A 9,730-nucleotide genomic window follows, 5' to 3' on the forward strand; every position below is an offset into this window, starting at 1 on the left:
TAATTATTTGTGAGTTGATTTTGTGGCAATACGCAAATTCAAACTTCAGATAGATCTAACTGTAGCTCCTTTTCACCATCTCTCCTCTCAATCACCTGGGGAAAAAACCAGGCAAAACTGCACACAAGACTGTAATGTTGAGAATGAGTTAAGAGAAGCTGAGAGTTATCGGGGGCATTCAGCTAACAAGTGACAGCCACTGACTCCCATTTAACAAAAGTAGAAACAGAGTCAGAGAGGCGGGTTCATCATTCTCAGATCACCTCCAGGTTGACATCTTAGGTTAGGTATCACTTCTTTATTTTTTAATTTGGAGACAACTCAAAACTCTATGCATCCCAAATATTCTTTCTCTGTAACCTAACCATCCAATAAGAGAACGAATATTCCTAATGTCCCAGTGAAAGAGTTAATTCTAATCACAACTCTTCAGTGTGAGAAACAGCCATCATTCTAAAATGTCCCACTTATGCAAAGTATTTGAATGCTGAAGAAAATCTCTCTTTAATAACCCAGAAGTGTTATAATAATTCAAGAGAAGACACTTCTCCACACCCTTCACTCAAGATGGATTTTGATGGGCCCCAGAGAAACCCTTGTTGAAGTTCCAAATTGGTTTTGTGTAACTTGTCACAAAATCAGAGGAACATACAGCCTTGTATACCAAATGACTACAAGAACTACCTTAAAAGACAAAACTCTACTTCCTTTAATATTACAATTTTTTAAATTAAAGAAAACTCTTCTGATTAAACAAAATATGTATGTATTACCAGGTTTTAAAAATTTCTTGTCTTCTGTCTTAGAATTAATACTAAGGCTTGATTCTAAGGCAGAAGAGTGGTAAGGACTAGGCAATTGGAGTTGAGTGACTTTTCCAAGGTCACGTAACTAGGAAGTGTACAAAGCCAGATTTGATCACAGGTCTTCCTGGCTCTAGGCCTGGTGCTCTATCTACTATGCTACCTAGCTGCCTCAGCAGTTTTTTTAAGACATTTATTTTTTTAGACATTTATTAATATTCATTTTTTAGTAAAGTTAACATGGTTACATGATTCATGCTCCTACTTTCCCCTTCACCCCTCGCCCTCTCCCCACCCCTGGCCGATTGCACATTTCCCCTGGTTTTAACATGTGTCATTGATCAAGACCTATTTCCAAATTGTTGATCATTGCATTGGTGTGGTAGTTTGAAATCAAAATCCCCAATCATGTCCGCCTCAACTCATGTGTTCAAGCAGCTGCTTTTCTTCTGTGTTTCCACTACTGCAGTTGCCTCAGCAGTTTTTAAAAAAATGAACATGTAAGTTGCAACCTAATAAAAGAATGTGTAAACACTGAGAATGTAAGAATGTGTAAGAACTCATGAGATTTACAGTTTACAAAGAATTTTCCTTCCAAGTCTTAATAAAGTATTTTGTGTGAGACTCATTTGTTATTTGTTCAGTCATTTTTCATTCATGTTCAACTCTTCGTGACCTATTTTGTGATTTTCTTGGCAAAGGTCCTGAAGTGGTTTACCATTTGATTTCTCCAGTTCATTTGACAGAGGAAGAAACTGAGATAAATATCTAAGGATAGATTTGAACTCAGGAAGATGAGGTTTTTTGACTTCAGACCCCACAGTATATCCACCATATCCACTAATAATTCAAGCTGCCGATGAAATTTATTAATCCTATTTTAAAGATGAGGAAATAGATACAGAAAAGTTGAATGATTTGTCATGGAGAGATTTAAGTAACATTGGCTTGGAATTTCTAATTTACTAATTGAGAAAGAGGGTTAGTGAGGGAGGTCATCTGATCTGAATCCAGGTTATTTGGCCTTTTCTGTGCTTTCTTGTTTTTTTTTTCTATTTTCAATGGACAAAAGGCCCAAATTTCATGTTCTAATGAGTGAGGAAGTTTTACTGCTGTTTACAAAAACTATTTTCCTGGAATAATAGCCTCATTTTTAGGTTTGTTTTTTCACGAGTGCTACCATTCAAAACTTTTATTTATCATATCCTGTTTTTGTGACCATTGTCACACATATAGTCACCTCTTAACACCTGCCTCACAAATGGAATGAAATTAGAGTACCATAGGCTTCTCTACTCTGTTGTAAAGGCCTAGAATAAAGTTGCTTTAATTGGCTTCTTGAATCTCATGCCCTAAGCATTTAATTGAAGAAATGTATGGCCATAAAAGAAAATCATGTAGTACAAGAGAGGGACAACAGCTGGAAAGTCTAAGGATTCCCTACCGATACCCTCAGTCTATCACAAGACCAAGAGGAAGGCTGACGATCATGTTGAGTGCATCTTGAGGTGAGGATCTATTAAAAAATATGTACAAGAATCATCCAGGATAAGAAGGCAATGATCAGTGCCAAGGGAAGCATGAGAACCTGGATCTCTTCAGGCGCAGGTAAGAGTTGTTTGAGAAGGATGAGTTCAATGGTGGAAGGTGGAGGGACTCTCAGGAAGAATACTACCTTCTTCAGTCAAGATGGGGAACAACTATTAATATAAGTAAGTCTAGGTCACATAGTATGTGTCAAAGATGGGACTTGAACTCAGGATCAAAAAAAATCAAGATTTGAGATTTAATCTGTGCAGGGAGTACCTAGTAGAGAAATGCTATCCATCACTGCAGGTGGGCACCTCATATTAAACATAGTCTTAGAGACCTCGCTGTGGTAGCCAGTATATGGCAGAGACAAGATTTAAATTCCTTTCTCCAAGGCTAGACCTTTCTCTATGGGACTGAAAATACTGTTGAATCATCAAAATAACCAAAGTAACACCACTAGCAGCAGGAGTAGTCTCCATTTAGCAAAATTCCTGGCAGATCGTTAGAATTTAATAAATGCCTGTGGCCTACATGTGATACTTTATGGTTTATATTTTTCTTCACAATGGCTCTGTGAGGCAGGTAACAAAAGATTTTGTTTTTATTTTTTCAGTGGAAACTAAGGTTTTAAAATGAGGTTATGCCACATAGCTGGTAAATGTAAAAAGCAGAATTTGATCTCTGGCTCCTGGATTGGGAATCCCGGCTCCTTTCTATTTTGCCCATTCTACTTAAGTGGAGAAATCTAAATAATCTAAGTTTCGGATTTTTCTTACTTGGGTACATCATCATGTTTGGAGCTTGTGATTCTATCATGTAAACAGAAATCGTATAGATGAAAAATGTATTTTTCCAATAATCCATTTTCTTTACTCCTAACAAAGAATATGGGGAAAGCAAAAGTAAATTCTTTAAGGTCTCGCCTGTTTAAGAATCAGAGAGCCAGAGAGCAGAATTTTCATTTTAACACTTGTAGCTCATTCTGTAAGAAATAAAACATTTTCAGAAATCAGCATCCTTTCAGGCAGAGGATGAGCATGGATATCTTGCTGCTCTTTTCCTTTCTCTGTCCCTCTGAGGCTATACGACTAAAGGGAAGGCTTGAATGGTGGTGGCTTGAATGTGCCTCAAGTTGCATTTCTACAAAGAAATGGCCCATCCCTACAACAATACTGCCAATATTTCTGGGAGTTGGGACAACATGCTCACTTCCTGTCTTTGACTTCTCTTTAAATTTTAGCATACCTTTGACTGAAAAGGAACTCACTCAGTAACCTTGGATGTGGATGCCCTCCCCTTTCAGAAACTCAGGGAAATGGTCACCCCCACCTTTTCTTCTCAAGCTCACCTGTGTCTGTCTCAAGGGAATCTCACTGTGTTCTCTGGTGGGAATGGTGGGAATAGTCAAAACCCTATCTTGGGCTTAGTGTTCAGGACAAGGACAAGCAGGGCTGATCTTACACACAGCCAGACTAGCGGGCAGTTTCCAGACTATAGATATGAGGGGGGCCAAAATGTCACCTATAGGATCACCACAGTATATAAATATTCTCATCATCATATTTGCTTCTTTCAGTAAAAATATAAATATTTTTGGAAAACAGTAGGAAGCCAAGACTAGCTATGAGCATCTTAGCATACTTTATCAGAACAGGGTGCCTACAAAGATTCCAAGTGTACTGAATAAAATACAGACGCATTTCAATGGGGAAAGACAGGATGAAGAACATTGGGATTCAATTCAATTAAAAACAGTCACAGAATCATAGAATCAAAGGATGAGCTATAACTAGGGCAGAGCAATTGAAGTTTCACCATAGTGGGTCAGTATTCAGGAGGCAACAAAAAGATCCTAACCATCTCCTCAGGCCTACTTTCTGCCATGAGGATGTCATCTCTCTCCCTTCTAAATTCTGATCCCTGCCCCATCCTCTCCACAATTGCTGCTTCGAAGTTCCTATCTCTCCTGAGGGGTTAAATGGAACATGGGCATCTAATGGGGGCCCCAACCTCTACTTTCCATCTCAACTGAAACTCCTATTAGGAGAGCTCTGCTCAGAGGCCATATAGTATAACTTGTTTCTGACAATGGCCCTAACAAGTAGTAATACAGACTTTTCCTTACATAGCCATAAACGCCACATTTTTTAAAATGTAATTTCGTGAGAGCCGTACAGTGCTCACAGTGCCGCTCCTGTAACAGTGCCTGAAAAAAATGGACTTTATGGCTCCTGCAGAAAGAGCCCTATCTGGCCCTCAAAAGAGCCAGATATGGCTCGAGAGCCATACGTTGCCGACCCCTGTTCTAGGTGGTAGTGACGGAAGGGAGAAAAACTGATTGCCTCCTGAGGTAGTCCACTGATTTATTAAGCACTTATTTCATGTCAGGCTCTGTGTTAGTTACTGATGAAAGAATGATGAAGAGGGAAATAGTTTGTGCCCTGGAAGAGCCTAAAGTTTACTGGAAGGAACGGTTAAGGAATGTACAAAAAATTACCATAAAAAGTAGAGAGTGTGATGGGAGCAAAGGAGAAATTCAGACAAAAGGCTCTAGGAAAATCTGAGGATTTTATTATATATATATATAAACATATATATGCATATAGATATGCACACACATATTCACATGCCTACATGCTCAAACCCATAAATTCAGTTGGAGGAATCAAGCAGGTGGCACCTAAGCTGGACACTGAATGGAGAGAAAGTATACTGCTCAATTGGGGCAGGCCTAGGATGGAAAGGAATCCTTTGAGTTTCCCCAATATGGCATGATATCACTTCAGTGGAAGCAGGAAAGGTATACCACAAGAGAATGATGTTGGCGCAGAAAGAAAGATGACGTGGCTTGACTCAGTCCTGTTTCTACATGAGGTTCTATCTTAATGAGAAGACAGATGGATAATTTTATTAATAAATTATTAAGAAGCTCTGAACAAATTAATGGCAAATAGAGTAAAATTCTAAAGGTAAAATAGGTGCTTCCTTTTTCCTTTTTTCTCTGATTCTTTTCTTGGTCTTCCTCAAGGGAAAGTTTCAGGTATTATCTTATCTGTCATGAACCATCTTACCAGGAGAAAGAAACAGGGGGCTGGGTATCCAGACCCAAACCTAAGTGCGTGCTTGTGTCTGTGTTTTCTGGAGAGAAGGAAATGGATCTATCCCTACAACTGACTAGTGATTTCTGTCAATAACTTGTCAGCAATCAGTTACTGAGCAGCAGTTTTTTTTAACTTCGGCTAGTAAATATTATTTTTGGAAATGATGTGGCGACAATTGTACATTTTGGACAAATGCTAGTGAGATCGCCCCAGCAAGTCTAAACAACAAGCTGACCTAACCAACCCCGATTCAAAATGCTTCTTCTGAATGCAGTTCTTCAAGATCCATAATTTCTCCAGTGAGGTGGCTCCTTGCACCAACTCTTCCCGCACAGTTACTATTCTTAAAATATTTATCACTCTGTCACCAACCTGCTGATGATTTTTTCTGGATCTGTCCAGACTGTTCCACATCACGGAACCTGTCTCTAAAGTTGTGCTAGCTTGGCACAGAATCTAGACTTGGAAAGCTTAAGGTTTCCTTCGAGGTGGCATATAGGTGATAGAATATCAGGCTTGGAGTCAGGAAGGCTTGAATTCAAGTCCTGTCTCAGTCATTTATTAGCTGTGTGGTCCCAAGCAAGTCACATCCTCTTTTTTCCTCAATATTCTTTACACGAAAAAGAAGGATAATAATAGCACTCTCTTCACAGGGTTGTTGTGAGAATCAAATGAGATCATATTTATGAAGTGCTTTGTAAACTTAAAACCTTCTATAAATGCTGGCTATAATTATTGTTATGTCCCATGATGAAGAATGTTAGGAGTGCAAAAAGCATTTAAAAAAGAGCAAGTGAGGGACTAAAAACAGTTGTCATCTCCAAGGTCAATGAATTAGTCACTTATTTACCAATATAATACATTGAGATTGCAAAAAGCTACACAAGCCTCTGTATTTGAGGCCACCAGCACTGCTAGGGGTGTTTCATCACATCTGGAACCCTTGATCTCTGATGAGTTTTGAGGTTCTCTGATCACAGGAAAAAAACCCAAACTAAAAACAACCACAGTATAAAATGAAATCAAATTCTGCTTGTGACACTGGTACACATGTGTTTGTTTAAGTTAATTACTCAATAAGTATTTGAAAAAATCTCACACTGGGGAAGATGAAAGTTCCCTTCTGGAAAAATATTCCCCCAGAATAGATTTCATTCAGTAGTGGCAACAGATGTAGCTAATGCCTGAATGGTGGCCCCAGCAGGACTCTTTAGGACCCAGGAGGAGAAGAGAACAGAACTGGCTTATTTCCACAAGTAAATAACCAGAATTAATACATCTCATCCCTTTCCATGACTGCTCAGTTTTTCTGTTTTGGGGGTTCTTTGTTGTTTTGAGTAAATGCACTGTATGCGTGTGTGCATAAGTGCATGTGTGCGTGTGTGTATGACAGAGAGGGTAAAACTAAAAGGCAAAACAATGTTTTGGTGAATAAAGATAAGTCACTAAGGAGTTGCTAATATGGCTAGTTGAAAATCGTGGTATCCTCCGCCAGTCTGCCATGAAAATGCATGCTCTTTCACCTTGTAGTTTACTCATTATCTTTCTTAAAATAATCTTAGAATCAAGATTTAGAGTTGAAAGAGATATTGGAAATCAGGTACTCAAATCCTCACAATCATTTAATGTTCTAAAGAGTAGGCCCTGATTTCTGTTCATCCTCAAGAGCTGGTGATTCTTGCCTGCTTTTCAGAGTGTTCATTCATGCAGTAAGAACTAGGGAGAACAGATGGGCAGCCTGAGTGTGGCCCTGGTGCCCATGCAACATTAAAAAGACCTAGAGGAAGATTGCCAGTGCATCGGGTGGATCCTCCACGGGGGGGCTTACGGGGGAAAAATACAAAAACAAAACAAAACAAAAAACAACCCCAATCTCAAAACACGGGCAAGGATTACATTAGATACAAAGGGGTGGCAAGGTGGCGTCGGTGAAACCAGAGATCCACTGAAGCAGGAACGACTTGGAGCAGATCCTAAGGGAATGTCACTATATATGATGACAAGTAAAAGGGGATGAATGCTACCTTAATTTTGAGAATTTCCTAAGTGTTTTGTGCAATCGGATCATAGAATTGGCAATACCCGAGGTAACTTGAGACCCGGGCTTAGAAACCACTGATGCTGAAGATGAATTCTTTAGGGAGTATAGACTACATATTTCTTTCTCATGTAAGTGCCACACATGTTCCTAGCACTTAGTCAATAGCAAATAAAAATATAATCTCCGAGTTGTTAGGGCACCTATCTTTGCACCAGCTCTTTTCCAACTCTTGCAATTATCTTTCCCTTATTACCTCTCAATTTCCTTTGTGGAGGATTATGTAGATGAGCTAAACACTTAATATAGAGAGCAATCTTCAAGAAAATTGCGATAACTTCAACATACCAAAGCACTTTTCCTCTTCAGGTAAGAACAATAGGTGTATCTTTTCCCACGTAAACAAAGCTTCTCCATCCGTTTGTCTTATAGTGGAATCCACCAGGGCTTTGTCAATTTTACAGTAATTTCAGCATTACCACACTTATCCAAAATGTAGCATCAAATTCAATTTGCTATCTTGGAAAGAAATTGGCTTTAAATGCTCTACGGTAGGACCAGCATCACCACTTTCTGCACTGAAGTTTGCAAATAGCAGGAATAAATCCTAGTTCTTGATTTCCATCTCCAGCTTCCATTAGCCCAGCAGTGTCTGTCTGCACATTATCAGTAGCCCTCTCAGGTTTCACTGACAGCAGTCAGTAGCAAAAAGTGCCTGCTATTAAAACTTCATTTTCAATTATCCTGAATATTGGGTGGAAAAGAAGCTAATCAGGTGAGTAAAACTGGCGGCCACGAAAGAGACTCCTTAATGCAATTTAATTCGCCAGTCAGTCCTTGATCCCCTTTCGGGTAGAGGGCACTATGCTAGAAGCTGGGAATATTAAGAGAGATTAAGAATAGTCACTAATTTCAAGAAGCTTATGGTCTTCTGGGTGTTGGAAAATGAGCACAAAGAAGAAGAGAATAAGGAGAAGGGAGTGAACCCTAAAAACTGGGGGGAGGGAGGGAGAGAAGTCACAAAAGCCTTAATGGAAGAGAAGGCATTGAATCTGAGTGGAGTAGGAAGATAAGGTTCTTGAGACATCTATTTGAGGAAGGAGAATAATCCAGCCATAGGAAACAGCTTCCATGTCTACAAGGAGGTAAGTGATAGCGTGTCCAGTTCAGGGGAGAGCTAGGAGTCCAGTTTAGCTGAAATGGAGAGAGTTTGTGAAAGAGAATAACAGAAAGGCTATTGGAAGCCACATGGTGGAGGGCCTTAAATGCCAGCCTTAAGGAGTTTGTCTCTTTTCCTAGAGGGAATGGAGACGCATGAATAACCATGAGCAGGAGGTAACATAATCAGATCCATGCTTTAATATTATACTGACAACTGTGCAAAAAAGAAGGAGTTGAAAAAGGAACAACCTTAAGCAGATAGACCAGTGAGGAAGCTGTGAAAGTAATCTAAGCAAGAGGAATTAAGGGTCTGAGCTGGGCTGTTAGCAATAGAAGGTGAAGAGAAGGGGGTGAGGCAAGTGTGTACTGCAGGGGAGAGAGCACTGGGCTGGGAGAAAAGGGAGATGCGGAAGGCCAATGTGAAGGCAGAATGAGAAGACTGGGGCCACTGATTAGATATGGAGGTAGGAAAAAGAAGCAAGATAAAGAATGGCTCAGAATTGTCCTGCCTGGGGGACTGGGGAGACTGGAAATTAGTGAGTGAATGACACATAGCAAATGCTTCATAAATGCTTCCTGGCTCACTGACAAATTTGTAGGAAGGGGTAAATTTAGATGGAAAGACAATGAATGTCCACTTAGGCAGAACACATACTAAAATTGGAACTATCCAGGCAAGATCAGCATGGCCTCTATGCAAGGACGCCATGCTAAATTCATGAAGCAAGCCTTCCATATTTATTTTTTAAAAGGTAATAAGTTTAGTTTCTAAAATAAAATTCTCTACATTGTTAAATAATAAAATTTGAGGAGGACTCTATAAATATTTTCTCATTTGAGCTCTCAACATTACTATGAGGTAGTTACAGAAGTAATTATTCAGTAGAGACAGCTGATGGTACAGTGGACAGAATACTGGATCTGGTGTCAGGAAAACTAGAGTTCAAATCTGCCCTTAGACACTTACTAGCTATGTGACCCTGAGCAAGGAAGGTAATCTCTGTTTGCTTCAATTTCCTTAATGTTAAAATGAGATTGTTAATAATAGCACCTATTTATCAGGGTTGTTGTGAGAATCAAATGAGGTAATATTT

General features: G+C 39.4%; 1 non-coding gene across 1 annotated transcript; it reads left to right on the plus strand.

Moving 5' to 3' along the window:
• Window positions 1-9,268: 9,268 nt before the first annotated feature.
• LOC123253879 lies at window positions 9,269-9,378 on the plus strand. The gene has a single exon (XR_006506629.1). It is a non-coding gene; the product is annotated as a U6 spliceosomal RNA (small nuclear RNA).
• The last annotated feature ends 352 nt before the right edge of the window (window positions 9,379-9,730 follow it).

The sequence above is a fragment of the Gracilinanus agilis genome, chromosome X (assembly GCF_016433145.1).
Source record: "Gracilinanus agilis isolate LMUSP501 chromosome X, AgileGrace, whole genome shotgun sequence".
NCBI classification, from domain to species: domain Eukaryota; kingdom Metazoa; phylum Chordata; class Mammalia; order Didelphimorphia; family Didelphidae; genus Gracilinanus; species Gracilinanus agilis.